Genomic DNA, 21,351 nt, shown 5'->3' on the forward strand with positions numbered 1-21,351 from the left:
TATGCTGGCTCTGGCAAATATAGCAAGCAAGCATTAAGTGCTGAAGACATTCAAATTACCCTTAGTGCATTTTCCATACAGTATTATTTTTTACAAATATGCTTAGGTGACAGCTTGTTTAATATACACTGAATAATATGGGTCATGGCATTTACCAGCAAGTGAGAGCACTCCAACAGCAAACATTTTATTAGGTACATTACTACTTAGTGTTCACACTATAGTAATATTTACTTTTCATTGTTATTTGGTGAATTACCAATGGCTACACTGTGGCATTTAGCTTAGTCCTACATTAAGGGGATACAAAAAAAGAGAAGTGCCAAGATGATGCATTCTCAAACAGCTCAAAACACAATGGAGAGCACAAAGCAGTGTCTTTTCAAGGAGTGAAGACTCTAACATATTTTTGGTGCCTGAATCCAAAAAGTGTTATGGGGAACAGAGACTATTAGCTACCCTGCCAATCCCAGCTTCCTCTGGCTTGCAAGCTCACAAACAGGAGACAAAGAGCTAAGATTTAAAAAGGATCAGACTGAGGTTAACTTGGACATAGATTTCTTATGTGTAGGCCTTTAGGCAATTCTCACAGGGGCTAGAGGAGGCAGGGGCTCTTTTATGGTTCTTTCAGATTTTCGCATAACAAAACTATGACCTTAGAGCCAAGGGTAATTTAAGGAACATGTACACATACAAAAAAAACCCCCATTTGGTCAAAGCTTCTCAGCATCAGGATTCTGGAGTTCTGGTTCATCACATGGACATATATATCCCCACATATCTATCTGTAAGGTCATCACCTTCTTATTCAATTGAAAATAAAGCCACAATAACCTGTTCAAAATATTTTAAAGACCATAGAAAGAAGAAATAACACTCTCTCCATACTTCTATATTTTGAGTGTGTTTTTCTCATGCAGAGACATCCATGTGGGATCTTGCATCCATATTACCAAGAGCAATATCACACGGAGATGCTCTCCCAGAGACAAAAGCAGCATAGACACTTTAATACTGTGCCCCATGCACACTAATAATATCTGGCACTTGCCAGCACTAGCTAACACAGACTCTGCTTTGGGCTGACATAACTATAATGCTCTTGAGGACACTCAGAGCAGTCTGGGAATCTGTTGCTCAATTCAGACACAACCACAGACATGAAGTATCAGACCCATCAAAATGTTACAGTCAGGATGTACTCAAGTACTCAGTGGTGCAATGAACAAAAAGAAGCATCATGTTCAGAAGCTTATTGTTCATCAGACAAATAATTTAGATGATCTGCCTCTTGTAAACATTGCTTTCTATTTCTGTTTTCTTCCATTCATGTAATAGTTCATATACCTCTATGCCATCACTGGTTTTGATTATTTGTCCAACATAGAACTACAGCTCTAAATTTTAAAATTCAGTTCTCTGGAATTGGCCCAGGCCTGGGATTTTTAATTTGGATCATAAACAGCTTTTTGAACCCAATTTGCTTCTGACACAACTTTTTTGAGGTAGTCTGAAGACAAGTAATGATTTTTTTTTTTTTAATGCAAATTCAAACTTGATTTACTGAGCTTTACCCAACCAGTGACACAGTGCTGCACCACCACAGTTGCCAAATGCTGATTTTGGAACCCAGTATCCCAGCAATTAGAAGTAGTGAGAGTAACAAGCACAAAGCCCGTTTTTTTTTTCATGAAAAAGAAGTTTCCCATCCATCACTGCTCAGCTGAGTCATATGGTTTGGACCTTGTAAAATTTTATTCATTCAGGAGAGAACAGAGTTCTCATGCTATTTGTTCTGCAAAATAAGCCTCCAAATAGATAACACAGGAATGTACATTTTTTCTGTAGGCTGTGTTTCAAAGACTCACACATAGTGGCATCTATTGCTTCACAATGCAATGTTACCATGGCAAGATTAATCTTCTAATAGTTATTTGCTTTTAGAAATAATGGGAATGTGGGTTTAAAATGAAAAGTGTTCCATGCAGTGAGAAAACTTTGGGAACTCTATTGCGTTCATCACAGAAACACAGAATGGTAAGGGTTGGAAGGGACATTTAGAAATTATCTAGTCCAACATCCGTGTCAACCAGGTCCATCTAGATCAGGTTACTGATGAGATTCATGATTATCATCATCATCATCATCATCATCGTCCTACCCAGATCATCAGGGTTGTCAAAACACGCTTGAAAGATATTCAAATAGCCTTTTTCTATATCTTTATACCCTTTTTTCATTTCACTATCTAATACCTAGTAATGGGTAGGCACAGAGTGGAATGATTTATCCCTCATCTAGCAGCAGAAGTGACAAAGGTGACAGTTAGGTCTCCTGGGTACCTGCTGGCCATAAGACATCACCACTCTGTCCCAAGTTTAAGTCAGGCCTGCTTGCACAGTCATAAAGCCTGTTGTTTTCCCTCTAATCTCTTCATGTTGAAGTCATGATTTCTGTCCAAGTTAGCATTTTGATTCAAGAGTTCTGAAATATATGTCCTGACATGTGGATGACAAGGAGCTGAAATAGTTTGATACACATTTGGAGTGCAAACTGAAACCAAAAATTGTGACAATCCACTGGCAATTGAAATGCCTTTGTTGCTTTATTTGGTGGGTCCTGTTGGTGCTTGGGGAGACTAAAGCTGTCTAAATGCATCCCTTCTACTTGAGAAGCTGGTTTGACAGGAATTTACTTTAGGCAATTTTGAAGTGCAGCTTAGCTCTTCTTTTAATCTCGCCTTTTCTATGCATACGTATGCACACCCTCTGGCTTGTACACAGATTCCTTACCAGGCTCTTTCCACAACTTTCTTACCTATACATACACCCTCCCATCCAAATGCCATGAGCTCCTCCACTTAAAGATAATCACTGCTAAACCTTGAATTGTGTCTTACCTGACCAGGTCACATGTCTCATTTTCTATATATAAGTATCTGAAGCAAGATTTCTGCTTTCTTGTAACATATTCTTTTTCAAAAGAATTACTAAAACAATAACAGTTTATGGATTTTGTTCTGAAATTAATACTTACCTTAATTTTGTACCTGAAACCATTATATACCATATTTCCAAATTAAGCTTTGAACTTCTTCCTAGCTGATAATAGCTAAATGGTACAAGATGTTTTTCTTTTTTTTTTTTTTTGCTTGAAAAAACAGTTTGATTGCAATTATAGATTTTTTTATGATGTTCTCCAGTTTTATCATTACATGAATCACTGCTTTTTAATTATTATTATTTTGCTTATGAAAAATCAGATATTTATTTTAATGTTTATATTGATAACTTCTGCCAAAGGATGGTATCAAACTATTGTTGGAAATCACAGAATCAGAGAATCACACAATTATAGAATGGTAGGGGTTTGGAAGGGATCTTTAGAGATCATCTAGTCCAATTCCCCTGGTAAAGCAGGTCCACCTAGATCAGGTAAAAGAAGAAAGTGTCCAGATGGGTTTGAAAACTTCCAGAGAAGGAGACTCCACACCCTCCCTGGGCAGCCTGTGCCAGGGATTCCTCATCTTCACAGGAAATAAGTTTTTCCTTAAGTGGAACTTCTTGTGTTCCAGCTTTTGTCCACTACCCCTTGTCCTAACACTGGACACTACAGAAAAAATGTTGCCCCATTCTTTTGACACACATCTTTTAAATATTTTTAAGTATTAATGAGGTTCCTCCCTCAGTCTTCTCAGGTCCCACAGTCTTTCTTCATAAGAAAGATACTTTAATCCCCTGATCATCTTGGTGGCCCTGCACTCTTTTGAAGTTCTCTATCCCTCTTGAGCTGGGGAGCCCAGAACTGGACACAGGACTCCAGATGAGGCCTCACCAGGGCAGAGGAGAGGGGGAGAACAACCTCCCTTGATCTGCTGGCCACACTATTGTTGACACATCCCAGGATGCCATTGGCCTTCTTGGCCACAAGGGCACATTGCTGGCTCATGTTTAGTTTATCATCAACCAGGACTCCCAGGTCTCTCTCTGCAGAGCTGCTCTCCAGCAGGTCAATCCCCAGTCTGTACTGGTGCATGAGTGTTGCTCCTCCCCAGATGCAGGACTCTGCATTTCTCCTTGTTGAACCTCGTGAGGTTCTTCTCTACCCAGAAATTTTAGATAGTGAGATATTAAATAATCATTACAAAGACAAGGAAGTGGGAGTTCAAGTCAGATATATTAAAATGAAACACATGCCTTTCACCAGTAAGATTAATCACCATTATAATATATTACTAAAGGAAGTGACATGGTTTCCAGTTCTGGTTTTTCTCAAGATTGTTGTTTTCCTGGAAGATCTCTTACTATTAAGTATGTGTTCTTGGGCCTCCATAGGAGGACCTGGACAAAATTCCTGCATTATTATGTAAGTCCAGACAGATCCTTGGTTCCCAATAGCAAGTTATGTCTCTCTTAAGGGTAGTTTAAATTGCTGTATGTGATAGAGCCTTCTCAACATACTCTTTCTGCTTGGCAACCCTGCTGATCCTGGGCACAAACATCGTACTACAAGAGGATGGAAGAGATAGGGGGCAGATTGAATGCTCATAGATGCCATGTCGCTAATCTATCTCTACATCGAAGTTTAGGTGCAAAGCAGCAGCAAGCCATGCTGTAAGACCCATCTTCAGAGAGACAGTAAGGAACAGGAAAGGCTGCATGGATGTGTAACTTAAACTCTGGTTTGTCCTCCCTTCCAATCCAAAGCCCACAGTACCAGACATCTGAGAAAAATGATGATTCAGATCTGAGCAGCAAGGTCTGGATAGACACAATCAGCTGACAGAAATCATAAGAGCTGGGAGGACAGTGATCTGACACAGCATGATGGTAGGAGGGGGAGACTGGGATGAGTGCTCAACAGTGTGATACGGAGAGAAGACAGAGACCACGAGTCCCAAGTAATATAGAATAGTAACTACTGTGCTTACTCTGGTTCTGCAGATGGACTCTCCCTTCAGATCAGCATGTACTCTCATCACATAGAAGCATGAAGAACATCTGCAGTTTGCCCGGAATTCTGGGATTACGCTTTGCTATGTGTGGTAGATTAGCCTTACTCAGCAGTCAGACATCCATCCATTTACTCTCTCATTCCCTTATCTCAGCAGAACAAGCAGAGAAAATAGGATGAAAAAACTCATAGGTAAACTGCTATGCTCTAAAAGTCTGTCTAATCTTATCCTGTTTCACACTTCTTTACACCTTTACACCTCTTCTTTAGCTTAAGCCTCACTACTTTTAGAAACTCTGTACTAGGATTTGGGAGTCTGCTCCTTGAAAGAAGGAAAATTCCTTCTTTCATTAATGCATGAGGTGACTATTGCAAGTAAGGTCACAGCACTGCAAACCTACAGGCAAAAGATTCTCTCTCGATGGTTTCAGCTGGCTGGACTTGAGCTCAAAAACCTATATCAACAAAATGTCCTCTTATACCTCCTGCCTCTCCCAAAGAGACTTGGGCTCTTGCACAGTATCTAACTTTATTTCAGTACAGACAGATAATCTTAACTAAAGTTAATAGGGGTTTACATTAATATCACCAAGATCTGAATCAAGTAATACTGTCACAACAAGGCCCGAAGGAAGGCCCAGAGGAAATGATAGATTCCTCCAAATAAGTGATAAAATGACAAATAATTTTGTTCCTTCAACAGATTTCTCTCACCAAAAGCAGCATTAACATGTATTATTTCCTTTTTATTTTTGTAGACTCTTTGATATTCAATTTTTGGGTATGGCTTTCAAACATTAGACTATATTGAATTTGTAGGTTCCTGGAAGCTGACAACTGATATTAGTGATGAATGATAGTAAATACTGTAATTATAATTCATAATTGAAATGCTACAGCTATGGATGCTCAATTAACTTTCAGTAGCAAAGAATAAAATAGTTTTATATTAAAAGTTTTAACAAAATGAATTTGTGGTTCTTTTACTTTGGAAATAAATAGTGAAAATCAGTTATCTTTGCAGAAAAAATGCATGAGTTGTATTTTTATCAATCAATTATGATCATATAATACCAAAGAAACAATTAAAAATAGGACAGCATATAAAATCCAGGATATTTTATTACTTTTACTAGAAGTAGAATGAACAACATCACTGTGGAACAACCCAGTGTTAAACAGTCATTCTGTCGCAGACCAGAGATTCATTTCCAAACAGAAGATAAATGTGCTTAAGTACTTATTCCTGCTTTTTCTTCAGTATTGGATAAACATCTGCTTGCAGTACCTCCCCTGCAAAAGCTGGAGTTTCAGAAATGGTTATAAAGTGTTTTGCAGGATAAAGAAAAAACCCCCGAACAAATAGTTTTTAAATAGAACATTATAATTAAATTATTTATGTAGTTCCACTGCTAAAACTAATGGGTAAGATTGCAAGTAACCATATATAACATGCGATAAGAAAGTATATGAGCTCATTTTTGGGGCCATTCAGACCTTGACTGTAAATGATGTGACAGTCAAGGAAGCCTTTGCACATGCTTATTCACTTCTAGTCCATCCTACTCAACCAATGGGCTTTCTTAAGAAACAGAATGGGACACAGTAACAAATGGGCAAACAAAACTCTAGTCTGTTAAAGCTGTTTTTTAAAGTGTGTTCATTTTATAAATCATCTCTGGAGGCTATATCCAAGATAGCTCTCCTGAGAGAAAACCAAACTAATGGGTTATCAAAGTTACAGGCCACAAATGCAAACAAAACCACAGTGCCTTTAGAAACCAAGTCTACTACTAGTAATCGAGCCAGTTTGTAGTCTTGGACCTTACCATAAAATCTGATTCACTAGTAGCAGCAATATAGCCACTCAGTTCAGGATAATGTGCTTACATTTTCATATTAATACAATGCATCCAAGAAATGAACAAGATATTTATTTATCATCTTAAGAGGTTACAAAAAAACTCCTTGGATATACATTTTAATGTGAATGATTAATATTTCTGTATAGGCAACACTTTGGGAACCTCCAAAGTGCTACCAGTAAAACCAATTAGTAACCTTGCAGCGTGAGCTGCCATTCATCATGAGAAAACATCTGCCATCTATTCTTGTGTAATTAGTATGCATTTGTAATGCTGCAGAGACTTTTATTTCTGTTTAATTTTTATTCTAAGGCTGAAGGCAGAGAAACCAAAGTCCTCTCTGCTCACTCTTTCCCCTTGACTGAAGACTCTCCTCCAGTTCAGCTGGGAAGGGGGCCAGCAACAATTGTGGGAGGGGAGGTATCTGGGTCTTCTTCAGCATGAGAGACATCCACAGGGAATTGGGGAGCCTTGACCTTCTAACATAGGGATACATTGCTGCTTGACAATCAGGGCATTAGTGAGACACTGGGCATCTTGACAATACATTTATGAATAAATTAGTTTGTTGCACTTTTTGGAGGCAGGGAGGAAGAGGGAGTTTTTTTTAAAGAAGGAAGAACCTTTCTGTTTCTCAAGCCTGATCTGTTTCTAAGAGAACTTAGCCTCTTAGAAGACTATGCAAATTCCAGATTTCTTTTTTAAATGGTAATTACAGTCAATGTAACTCAAACCATTATTTGCACTGTGCGATATTATCTTGAATTATTTTTCAGTTAATTTATTGTTTGCTACTGATCTCTAGTGCCCTTCAGACACTCTTGAAAATAATTATTTGGGGCTCTATTAAAATGTTTTAATGAATAAAACCCCTGAAGTACTAACTGATGACCACCAGCAATATTTTAAACAGGAACAAGCTTGGGGCTTTGGGGTTTTGTTATTTTTAACATTACTGGAAAAAAGTAATGGTGAAAAAAGGTTTCTACTGCTCTCTAATCTTGTGAGTCAAAAGAAAACTTTATACACAGGCACTGTTTTGAAAGGCTTTTGTCTGATTGCTGTATTCAATTATGGAAAAATTAGATTAACAGGATCACACAAAAGTGTTAATTCATCTTTTGGCTAATGCAAAGAGTTTTTTTAAGTCCTTAACACCTCCAGTCCCACTTTGAATGCTGTAAAACCAAGTGAGGTGTCTAGATTTTACATTGTAAATAATATTGCTCTTTCCTTGCTTCCTTTCAACAATGGAAACTCTGATGTCACAAAATTCTTGAACAGAACTGCATTAATTTAGATAAGTTGGAGTCTGAGATAGAACACACTGGTAATTCCTATTGAGACATCTGTCTAGGAGGAGGGGAAAGAGGAAAGAAAAAAATGGCCTTATTTTGGATTCAACTGACTCATTTTCAAAATGGATAGACTCAATTTGAGTCAAGATGCTTTTAAATTGGAATTAGGGTAGTCATGTTGCTGATTAAGAGGCATTTCTCAAAAATTAATAGTGAGAAATAGCTTCTTTTCATGGCAAAACTTCAAACAAATTTGACCCTGTCTCCCATAACATCAGAAAGCTCAGGTAGTGTGCCTTGGATGAGTAGACAGGGAGGTGGATTGAGAGCTGGCTGAATGACAGAGACCAGAGGATGGTGATCAATGGCATGGAATAGAGTTGGAGGCCTGTGGCCAGTGGAGTCCCACAGGGATCAGTTCTGGGGCCAGTCTTGTCTAATATCTTCATCAACGACCTGGATGAGGGGACAGAGTGTACTCTCAGCAAGTTGGCTGACGACACCAAGCTGGCAGGACTGGCTGATTCCCCAGCAGGCTGTGCTTCCATTTAGCAGGATCTCGACCAGCTTGAGAGTTGGGCAGAGAGGAACCTCATGAGGTTCAACACGGACAAGTGCAGAGTCCTGCATCTGGGGAGGAGCAACCCCATGCACCTGTACAGGCTGGGGGTCGAACTGCTGGAGAGCAGCTCTACAGAGAGAGAGATCTGGGAGTTCTAACTGATAATAAACTAACCATGAGGCAGCAATGTGCCCTTGTGGCCAAGAAGGCCAATGGCATCCTGGGATGCATCAAGAAGAGTGTGGCCAGCAGGTTGAGGGAGGTTCTGCTTGCCCTCTCTCCTCTGCCCTGGTGAGGCCTCATCTGGAGTCCTGTGTCCAGTTCTGGGCTCCTCAGCTCAGGAGGGACAGGGAAGTGCTGGAGAGAGTCCAGCACAGGGCCACCAAGGTGATCAGGGGACTGGAACATCTTTCATATGAGGAAAGGCTGCAGGAATTGGGGCTGTTTAGTCTGGAGAGGAGGAGATTGAGAGGAGATCTTATTAATAGTTACAAATATCTAAATGGTGGATGTCAGGAGGTTGGGACATCCCTTTTTTCTATGATAGCTAGCAACAGGACAAGGGGTAATGGGATGAAGCTGAAATACGAAAATTCCGCTTAAATATAAGAAAAAACTATTTCACTGTGAGGGTGACAGAGCAGTGGCACAGGTTGCCCAGAGGGATTATGGAGACTCCTTCCTTGGAGGTCTTCAAGACCAGCCTGGACATGTTCCTATGCGACCTGATCTAGGTGATCCTGCTTCCGCAGGGAGGTTGGACTAGATGATCTCTAAAGGTCCCTTCCAACCCCTACCATTCTATGACTCTATGAAGTAAAAAATCAGAAATTCAATATAATCAAAAAGGCAGCAGCTAGTTTTAGCCTGGTACTTTTTCCTCTGATCAGCTTCAGCTGAAAACCATTCTCAATACCTGCCCCAAATGGTAGATCAGATAGTTGATGATATGACAAACATATATTACATTACACTTTCTGTTAGACTGGATCAACTAAAATAAAGGATTTGAGTGAATATGATTTATTTGCCCCTATTTTCCTGAAAGCAAATAAAAGTGTACTTTATATAACTAAAATATGCTGGTGAATGGTTATGTATAATCACAAAACCAACACCTTCCTTGTGAACTTACAGTTTTGTAAAATGTTATGTGTATATATGAAGTCAGCAAAGACAAAGTTGGTAATTTAATGTTGCATTTTTTTCTACATCATAAGAAAATCTGGAAGAAACAGTCATAGTCTTAAGGAAGCACATCAACAATGCAGTGACAAACGTCATCATTGCGACTAATGCTTCATTTTACGTGTTGAATATTTTAATCTTGTATTTGTTTTGTGCTATCTCAGGTTAGGTTTTTGAGTGGGTGCTTCAGAGAAAATATGTCTATATTCTTCACTGCAGTTTAAGAGGTCTCTTTTTGCCTTGAATTCCCTCCTACTGCCTCCTTCTTATCTCTTCAGTGCCTTGGCCTTTCATGAATGAGACTTCATAAGCTATTTAACACCCCTCTTCAAGAAGGCTCAGACTCTATCTCTCTATACATGTGAAACAACAAGATGACTCCTCCAGATGCACTCTACATAAGCAGTCTCATGAACTAATCTTCTGCCTCTGGGAAACACAGTAAATGACTCATATCCTTCTTTACTCCTTTATATCATTCTATCTGCTCTTGCACTTCTTTCTTTTCCTACCCTTTTCACACAACAATGAGTTCAGTGGGGTAAAGATTGTGAGCCAAGTTGCATACAAGGCTGAAAAATATAACCCCAGGCTTTACAGGTCCTTCAGGTCAAAAGTCCATCTCTGCAAAAGTGGAGGAAGATCATACATTACAACAACTCCATTGCACTGGCAAGCAGTCAATGAAAATACAATAATATCAATAAAATATATACAAAGAGTATGATGTTCACGGTTTTGGGGCTGCATTATTGATGTCAGTGACAAACCACTAGAAGTGGCCACAAAACTGTGACATTGATTTTCCAAAACTGGGATCTCTGGTTGTATTCTTATAACAAAACAGATATTCTTTCTGTACATCTGGGAGCTGTTGGCTAAGAGCTCAAGTCATTTAGAATTTGCACTGTTTAATTTTGGCACTGCAAACTACCCAACACTCCTGTGAAATAAGAGCTCATTAGGAGCAAATTGACAGTGCAAGTATTGTCCGCAGTTAAGCTTCCAAGATGAAATGCTTGTATCTAAAAAAATGGGGGAAGGGCAGGAGAAAATGTGCTAAAAATATCTGTCCATGTTTTCTATATTGAAAAGGGGCTGCTTAATAGAAAACTCTGCAGTACAAGATGTAATTCGTCTCTGAGGTACAGCATCATGTAACATTTTAAGTTGTGAGATTTTAAGATACATCTTCAGCTTCTGAAAAGTTTCTAGATGGAAGCAAACTCTTTGCCTAAGTACTGAAAGATACTAAAAGATCCAACATTTGTATTTATAATTACAGTAAACTTCTTGATGTTCTAGTTGTGAATGAAAGAAATGCAATTAACATGTGAAAATAAAGAAGGGAATATAGCAATGTAAGAATTTAATATCCTTGTCTGTGCTCTGTGATGATGTCCCGGCTGCTTTGACAGAGTTTGCTCTTCACTATATTCCAGTGATACTCTGTTTAAAAATATCCTTTTTAACCACCTCTCTGTGCCATTAGATTCACTTGGATCCCAAAAAGACAAGGGACATGTCAATCATCTCTGCCATGTAGCCATTGCTTGGCTGTACCACAGGAGTAGAACAAAAGAAGACTTAACAAGCCAGGCTATCTCGTCGTTTCTTCACAGACATTATTTTATCTAAATATATATATACAGATTTTTTTGACAAAAACCAAATCAAACCAAACCCAAACCAAAAAAAACCCCACGAGCCTCCAGAAAGTAGCTGAGAATGAAAACGTAACTGAGAAAGAAGTTGCCTAAAATGATGAGGGGGTGTGGTGATGGGCAAGCAACACACAAATCTACTCTCATGCAAGCCAACATAGCTGAAACAAGGAACCAAAGGAAGTCAACAAGTGCCCTTAGTCTTACTCTTTTGGGAGAACTTCAATGGAGGAGACAATTAATTACCACTGTTAAAAAATGGGGAAGTCTTAGAACCTCCATTTCCTGAGTCCAGTCTAGTAGTGTGCCCTCAAGTCACTATTACTCTATTTCAGTAGAATTTTCCAGGCTAAAAACAATATTCCAGGACTACTCCTGTGATGTCACCAAAGTCCTTAATTGCTGAGCATAAGTACATCCTCAGCAATCCTTTGATGGAAACACCTCTACCACTGTATCTGAAACTGTGGAGCTGCAGAAGGATGCGGTATTTCAGGGATCAATACTCCCAACTAAGAATGCAAGATTAGTACCAGGCTAGAGACAGAAACCCCGATATTTCTTTTAGAGAAAAAAATAGAAGAATATGTATTAAATTGTTCCTTGTTTTTCACTTTTTTTTTCTTTTCCTGTTAAGTTCTCTATGTCCTGTTAGTAAGATACACTAGTTGAAAGATAAGGAGACAGAGAAACAGTGACTGACAGCTGTATGCTCAAAAAACTTTCTTTCAAAGGAAATTCACAAAACATGTAGCCCAGTTGTTCTTTACTTTCTAATCAAGCTTTCTGATATAATGAAAGTTCATTCAGAATGACACATCTTCATTCATGTGATGCTTTTGGCAAGAAAATGGAAAAAGCCAATAAGGGGAAAAGAAGATCAGTTTAATTCATTTCAGCTTAACTATGCAGGTGAATTCAGGAGGAAGTAGTACTAAACTGAAATCTGTGTAATTTTTGGTTCTTCAGAAAAAATATTTTAAATGGCAAATATTTGCTGAAGATTTTCCTGCATCATTGATGTTGCTACTTAGCCACTGAGATACTCTGTGCTGCTACATCTGGCTTTTCTATCTGCTTAAAACATAAATAACCATAAATATACCATAATATAAAACGCATAAAGATACTATAAATAACTAAATTACTCATAATGTAATTTTGTAACACGTACTCTATGTTATACACTGTACAGCACTTCAGCACCTTCCCCTGAAAGCATTAGACAATGTCTGCCAGTCTACTGGCCAGACTGGTTGTCCTAGTGGCAATGGGTTTGCAGAGCATGACAAATGTAGTCATGTATACGAGTATCACATCACTGACAGCTACAGTGAGACATTCAGGACAATTAGAATGGTGTCATTAATGGTAATCAAAGATTGACATCACCTCGTGCTCAGCCCATGTTATTCAATATAAAAAGCTCAATTAGTTCTGCATTTAAAGTTTGGGTTCACATTAAGTTGTGGAAGCATCAATTAATTGAGGCATCTCATTTTTGCAGGTTAAAGAAGAAAAAAAAGAGCCATTTGGGTAGTTGTTTTCACTTTTAATAAGAATGCATCTTACTCTTAAGGTCAGAAGTGTGACATATGTTCTATCTCATGTTACAAAAATAATGATGTATCAGATCATCTGAGATATACAGGAATGAGTGGGAAAAAAAAGGAAAAAATAGACAATTGCAGACCTGTTGTTGACATATGATAGTCTTTTTTCTGTGCAGCCATCTCTAAAATGCTAGGTTACTAAATACCTTGAAAAATAAAACCACATACTAAAGAGAATTATTTATTGTTCTGGATTGCAAAACAAAACTCTTTTGTAGATCAGGCATTTAAAATAACTGTTTTGATATCCACGCACTTCCAAGCAGAGAGACAGCTTGTCAGCGCTTCCTTTATAAAACATGCATTTCTTAAAAAACATCTCATTTCTTGTCAGTTAAAAGGAAAAACGTTTAAATCAGCTTGTCTATTTTTGAAATGAAGATCAGCAAAAATCAAAACAAAACAAAACAAGATGTTTCAACTATTTCCAAGTTCTATTTATACTTCTCCCTATCAAAGAAATACTTTATCTTCCAAAGGAAAATTCAGGAAAGCCTATGTTAAGAATAATTTTATTTTGAACCTGATATTGTTCATGAAGCTATTTTATTAGTTCACATGCTGGACGGTGAAGATACCTTAATTTTAAGAGTTAGGAAGACACCAGCAATGTCACTTCCCATTGCTTTCTGTGTAGCACATTGAGGAGCACAGTCTCAGTCATATTGTATCTTCCCATACAGAGCACTCAGTTTGCAGCGGTATTTGAACACCCGGAGGCAAAGCAATCTGCAGAGGTGTCTGATAGTACCATACTGCCCAAAGTGGGCAGATAACCCGAGTAGCAGTCTAATTTATAGTTATCCAAAGGATGTGCTGCAGACCAGACTCCAAGAGAAATTCTCATCACCTTACTCCATGAAATCAATGAGACTATTTGCAGATAGAGTACGGGCAGACAAGTGAATTTGTGTTGACCGAATTGCTCTGTCAGCTAAAATGCTTGGCGAAGGAATCAGCATGAGTTTGCTGATGTACTCCAACCCAGTGCTCTCTGAGAGAATTGGTCGAATGCCCATCTTATATCAATACATTTTCTGCAGTGACTCACACAATTGTTTAGAAATACAGTATCTGTTCTTTAATTCATTGACATTTGTGTCCAGAGCAGCACGGTCAAAGTCAGTAGGGTGACACAAGTATGACAAGAGAATCAGGCCAGCAGTATTTCTGAACAAAGGTGATAGCTAAGACTAAACGAATACAGCATCCCACACAAAAGGCTGCTCAAAAAAATACCTCTAGAAGCTTGCAGATCTGTCACTTATCAAGTGACTTTCTCTGTTGAGGCACTCATTGAATCACCTGTTTTATTTAGGTCATATCTGTCTCTAAAGACCAGGTCTGAAAGGCTGGCTGATGAAGTCAAGCCAAGAAATGGAAATCTGTGGGACTTTCTCTGCTTCTTGTAGACTGGTGATCTTTCTGAAGTCAAATACTATATACAATGTATTTATCTTTGGGGTTTGCTCACTCTGATAGTATTGCTCACAATTTTGAATATCTCAGTACAATACCTGTTTTGTTTCTATGTATGTTATATGGTATTTTGGTGCAATGAGTGTAGTATGATCTAAAGTACAGCGTTACAAAATAGTGGCATCCATTAAAAAAAATCAACATACATGAAAAGAGAAAAAAAATGAAAGAAGTATTTGTCAGCCCATTGAAAATTAAGAATTGTAGCTTTCATCATAGATTAGAGCATGAGGCAGGAAAAGAAAAAAAAAAAAGTCAATAGAAATTTTAACATGCCAGCCAAGAAACTGTTTCCAAAATCAAAATCCAGAAATCAAAATCGAGACATCTCAAATTCAAAAGCAAAAGATGACTTTTTGATTACAGGATATTCTTGAGTCAGCCAAATAACTGTGTTTTAGAGCCTTAGATAAATATTTTTTTGGATCTGAGTTCAGTCATTCAGCAAGCAAATGTTAACTCCCATTCCTCCAGGTGCACCAGAGCTGCCCTCAGCAGCAACAGGCAACTCCATAATGAGGAAATGATCTTTTTCTCAAATTTCCCGTCTATCAAATAATTATGATGGATGCCAAGTAAAGTTCTAAGATCTGGGGATCACACTTTTTTTTTTTTTTTCCCTTTAGAAATATCTGCCGTTTGCTCCTTATTCTGTATCCTGAGAGAGAAAAAAGAAGCAGCTCCAGGAACCTCTCTGTAGACTTACATTAGAAATCCCAAGAAAGCTGTCTGGCAACATTGAGTTTACTGCTGTCTAATCCCCACCTAACCTATGCATTGACCCAAATTTCATCTGCCATACTTAAATCTAAATATTTAACGACACACAAACCGAGAAGAATCTAAAGGAATAACCTAAAAGCATGGATCCAAAAGCAGGTCAAGGAAACTCTCTAAACTGGCAGTTAAAAATGAAGGACATGAATAATTGTTTATTACATCTAAGACATATTATACTCTCCTGTTATTAAAACATTTCATAGATGACATTTAAATTAATATGGTAGTATTATAATTACACATAGCCTATACTTATGAAACATAGTTTGTAGTTTTAGCTATTCTGAGCATTTGAGAAATTGAGTGGAGGAGAAGATGTGTGATTATTTATAATTATTTGCATCCTTTTATTGTGCACATGAAAAAATCCTTTGTACTATATATTTATTTATCCATTTGTTGCAGAGATCAAGTGTCTCCTTTGAAGTTTTGAGATGATAAATCCACATGACAGTATGATGTTGTGCAAGAGTCTGAAAATAGTGTAACCAGTCACATGCAAAGATGCATTTATGTAAAGGTTATAAACCCTCTGATCAACCCAAAGAAATTTAAATCAAACATACTGCCGAGAAACATGACCGCATTACTCTTGAGCTGGTCTGGCTTGTACAGAAACACTGCAGGTGCCTGCAGAGTGATTCTCTTATTTCTGGTTCTGGGCTATTTTCTGTGCCCTACTATTTGGTACCAAATAACCTAATTTCTTCTCAATTATGAATTTTGAAAAGCATCCTTCATGGTGAGTTAGAAGCACAGCTAGCAACTGAGGAAGAGGGCACTGGAAGGACTAAGCCAAGAAGAGAAAAAAAAAGCGTACTTTGGTGCTATCACCTAAAACTTCATTGGTGTTATCAATTTCTGCCAAACAGAAGGTTTAACTCCAGAGAACATACCTCATAATTGTCACCATATTTCTTCATTGCTGCTATGGCTGCATGACATGGCACTGCACTAGGACAGCACAAAACACAACTAAGCAAAAAGTCTGTTCTACCTAAGGATTAACATCTGCTGTTAACTAGATGTCCAGTAAGTCTCAAAAAGCAATAATTCTGGGGTTCTCATTTTTCCCAATGAACATTTCTATGGTTCAATCAAATCTATCACTCTCAAGACAGAATGATCCCTCTGAGAGATGTTCTACATCCCCAGTGATGCAGCAGCACTGGCAAAAATGGCTGGCAGAGGACAAAGGAGTATTGAAGCTTGCACAAAGTTTGTACCACCATTTTGAATGTTTGTACAATATTAAAAAAAAAAACCCTCCATTAATTTTAGAAAATTATTTGTTTTCATCTGACCTATAGAAAGAATATAATCAAACACAAACCAAATTATTTATTAGCCTTATTAATATTTTATACACTAAGCTTTTTATTGCATTCAAGTCCTTGTCAGGGAGAAAACATGTACCTTAAAGTTTTGGACTATCCACCAAAAGGGAAGATTAACACACAGTGAGGAAAAAATTTTGTAAGTGCAGCAAGTAGTCTCTACAGTTAAGGAATTCAGAAATTTTCCCTGCTGAATTTACACAAAAATGCATAAATTACTCAGTTTTGCTTTTAAAAACAACTGTTTTCCTGAGTTGGCATTTCCTGGTATGAATTTGAAAATGCTGCTTTCTCACATCCATTTCTAACATTGTATTAAAAGAGCTCATCCCAGATATACTATAGCAGAGTAAGTGTATCAGCTTTTGCACACATTTATGCAGCTATCATTTATATACATGATGTTGTGAGTTCCCAGCCTGCTTTGGCACAGAAAATACTGCCTGCCATTTTTGTTTAAATTTTATTTTTTAATAGTTTGTTCCTAACAAATAAAAAAATCAAGGAATAAATAAAGAACAGACCAGAAATAAAATAACCTCATAGTAAATAAGGGTGCTTGAGCAATACCAATGATAATTTATTTTACAAGCAGAGATTAAAAGATCTTGGCTTGTTCAGCTTCTCAAAACAACAGCTAAGAAGGTATACGATTGTTCTCTAGAAATCTATTTGAGTATGTAAACATGAAGGGAGAGAAAAATTACTTAAGCAACCAATAAAATATTGGCATAAGGACAAATGAGTATAAACGAGCCATGAATTAATTATGGATAGAAATTAGGATAAGTGCCTGAAAGTAGAAGAACCTGTGCTTTTAAGCTAATTTATTAAAAAGTGAGCTGCCCAGTTGCTCTGTATTTAGGCTGAAAAAGAGAATCGTGCTTTTATGCCTGTTACGAAAATCCGTGTCTAGAAATGAACAAATGTGGTTACATAAAAAATGTATCCCATAACACATACATGCAGTCATGTATCCTATAACATTTAATAGAAAGCTATAAAGTTTTACTTCATTCTGCTTGTGAAAAGAAAAAATAATGAATATCACTATGTCTTCTGTTTTTTATAGAACTGATTTTATGTTTTGTGGTGTCACACTCTTATTAACCTTCCCATAGTGGAAGAGGAAGAACAAATAGACTCCCACACCATAAAAATTCCACATGCTTCCCTAAAACTGAGATAACTCCTTTCTCCAAGGGAGAAAACCTGCTCTGATCCAAAAAATTAAAAGTAGTAAAATTTTATTGTTGCACATCCAGGAGGCTTTAGAGACACAGTGATCTCCTAAGGTAGTGCAAGTCCTTGTTTCCCCTACCATGAAGCATGTATGAGCTTTTTTAACAGCTAGATAAATTAAGGGTTTTTTAAACAAATATTTCCAAAGCTTGATTCTTTATTCCCCATCCACGTGTAAACTGTCTGTAAATGGATTTTTAAAATGACTGAGTTGATTTAATACTTCAAATTCTTCACAAACATGTCCAATAAATAATTTCTGTTCTGCACACTGTTTGTAAAATGTGTATTTATCTGGAATTGAAAATTCATGCTATGCAGCTAATTAGCCTTCGCAGAGGGCTTAGGCAGCCCTGAAGGGTGCCTAAGGCTTATGCTAGTTCTCGGTGCAGGGATGCATTTCCTTAACTGAATTTACATTTATAAATTTCTTGGACTGTTTTATCTAGAAATCAAATCACTTCCCAGCCTTCCACCCCCATCTTCCTACTTGTCTCTTGGTACAATATTTTTTTGTTTTGATCAAGTCTCTTTTAGAATAATGAAATGCACTCATGCCCCCTCACTAAGTTAAACCACACTTACAACTGTATCTTAAATTCAGTTTAGAAACAAGTTAGCCAGCAAAGCAGTGTAAAGAAAATAAGTCTTCCATTCAGGTTTCTTGTTAGATGTTCATCTTGTGAATTTGCTCCAGTGAATTTTATTTTCTCCATACTTACCATTTTTATCTTATTTTATTTTCATATTCTCTGTGCATTATACAACATTTAGACATCTTCAAATGCAGAGACTTAGCCACTATTTAACATGACTATTATCCTTCCAGTACTAATATCACTTATAGATAAAACCACATCAGGTTACAATGGAAATATAAGATAGACAATTTATTTAAAATTAAGGAAATTCATTCAGTTTTGTAATCACTTGTGACCTTCAGATAAAAATTCCTATTTTTACCTGCTAATGGATAACACACATCATATAAGAATGATTTTTGACTCATCTCTCTCTCGTAATTTTCAGTAATATTTAGAAGATCTAATTTGTCAGCATCTTTTTAAGAAAATACAAATATTTTCAATTGCCAAAGTCCTGATATAATAATTTTGGCTAGGATATTTTTGAAGAGTGTTGGATGTTTTTTGAGTTGAAAGCTGTGGGACCTGTCAGACCTTCTAAATTTGTTTTACTTTCAGAGTTTCAGTACCATAAAAATTTGAATGGCAATACTGGAAGATACCCACTGCGCTGGACTTTGGACAAGCTTTAAAATTACTGATATTTAAAAATATATCTGTGCTTGTCTGTGCATGCTAAGATGAAATGTTAGTGTCCAGATGAATCAGAGGTTGTGTCAAACAGCCACATATGCTTCTAATTAATCTAATAAAAGCTATTAAAATTATATTTACAAGAAAATAACCCACCTTTCAGCTCAAGTGAATGTATATCAAAACACATTGCTATCAAATCCAAATTGTGCCTTAATAAGGAGAGTAGATTCAAAGAAATTGAGAAAGATGTGGGTGTTTCTAGATTTAGGAACACCTTTACAGCAGCATGCGTTGATTGAAATTCATAGAAGTACTGGGCTACTTGCAGAAACGTTACTTTTCAAGAAAAAATTGCTGACTAATAAATCTCATGTCATTCTACCTATCATTAAATACCTGCTTTTAACAGTGGATCTCTAAGGAACAAATCATAATGTAGAAGCTTAGATCACCTGAACAACCTTAATTACTGGTAAGAGTCATGGCAGGTAGACAGCATCTGGACTGCACGTCATTTTATTTCTGCAGCTAACAAAAACTGCAATTTGTTTTTTAGTTAAACCTGGTGGATTAATGACCTATCAAATTAGAGATTCTGTACACAACATCAAAGTCATAATCAACTTACTCAGATATCTTACATAGTAAGTAAAATCTGTAAGTGAGCAAAATGTATCACTAGTGAAAAGCATTTCCCAATCAACCAGACTGAGATGCTAACCACAATTGTCATCCCAGCCATGGACTTCACTGTACTGAAGTTATGCAGGACACCTCTGACAGTGCAATGTCATACAAGTGGAAAAATTGCTCTGGTGTAAAAAAGCTCTCCCTATAAATGTGCTCCATAAATATGCACCATTCCTAGGCTGATCTCTGGAAATAAAATGAAACTCCCACCAATGGTTACTCAGAATATAAGAGTATGGATTATGAACCCCAGGAGACCCTCAGTTTGAAGCCCAGATTTAAAATATGACATCCTGGGGTATCAGAGAAAGCTGTAACATGCATTTCTGCAGATTAAGCTCTCTTCTGTATAGCACATGTGCTGTTTGATGCAAAAAGGTTTTAAACCAGGTGGATGAGGTAAAGAGTCAGTATTCTTTTTTCACACCCAGGCAATAATTCTCAAGCGAATGATGTGATTTTTCTGCCTTGAGTTAGTTCAGAGAGTTTGTTGTAGATCAGGTGAATCTGAGCCTCATCAGTACCCTGAACATTAAGACCTGAACATATATGAAATGTAAGTGTAGATCTTGGAATGATAGGAGAATAAGCAAGGCAGAAAGAATGCAGCTGGACTATCCTGAGAAACGTGGGTAGAGGAAAATGTTTTGCAGGTATTGGAGCACAGAACCATACAATCAAGCTTGCAACAGAACAAGGTCTCAACCAATTTTTTTCCCTGAATATGAAATGCCTGAAAAGCCTTCACACTCTGGATAACTTTGTTATGTGTGCTTTGAGAACAGAGATGAAATGTGTAGCTGGAGTTTCACTAACTGTTGTGTTTCTTCTCTGTTGACATAATTTAGAATTCAGACAGGAGAATCTCGAGTGTCTCGAAAGCATCGAGTGTCTCTGTGAGTTGATGATACTCTACCTGTGAGGCTGGAATGATTAGAAATGAGAACTGCTTTATTCCTCTTCCTTGCATCTGGGTGTTCTGGTTTAGCAAGGAGCAGCTTTTGCTCAGTAACAGGGGGAGCGGGTTGCAGTGAAGACCCGGTAAAGAGTTTGTGGACTCTCCCCCGGCTCCTGGGTTCAGACCCACCTCCAGCCCGGCTGGGCCAATCTGGCGCCTCTGCCATCACTATTTAGGGGACCGGAATTTGAAATGAGAGGCAGGAGGTGTAAGAGTGATACAAGATGGAGACGACCACGTGGACCCTTCAGCCAGAGAAGGAGGAAGGAAGGAGAAGCAGTAGACCAGAGACCCCTCTGCAAGCCGTGGCGAGAATGCAAGCTGTGCCCCTGCAACCCATGGAGATCCATGGCAGGACCGAGAGTTACCAGCAGCTCCATGTGAGAGAGCCTGGACGGGCGAGGGACTGTGTGGGGAGACGGCCATGGCCCAGGCCGTGTTG

The sequence above is a fragment of the Colius striatus genome, chromosome 2, assembly GCF_028858725.1.
Source record: "Colius striatus isolate bColStr4 chromosome 2, bColStr4.1.hap1, whole genome shotgun sequence".
Classification (NCBI taxonomy): domain Eukaryota; kingdom Metazoa; phylum Chordata; class Aves; order Coliiformes; family Coliidae; genus Colius; species Colius striatus.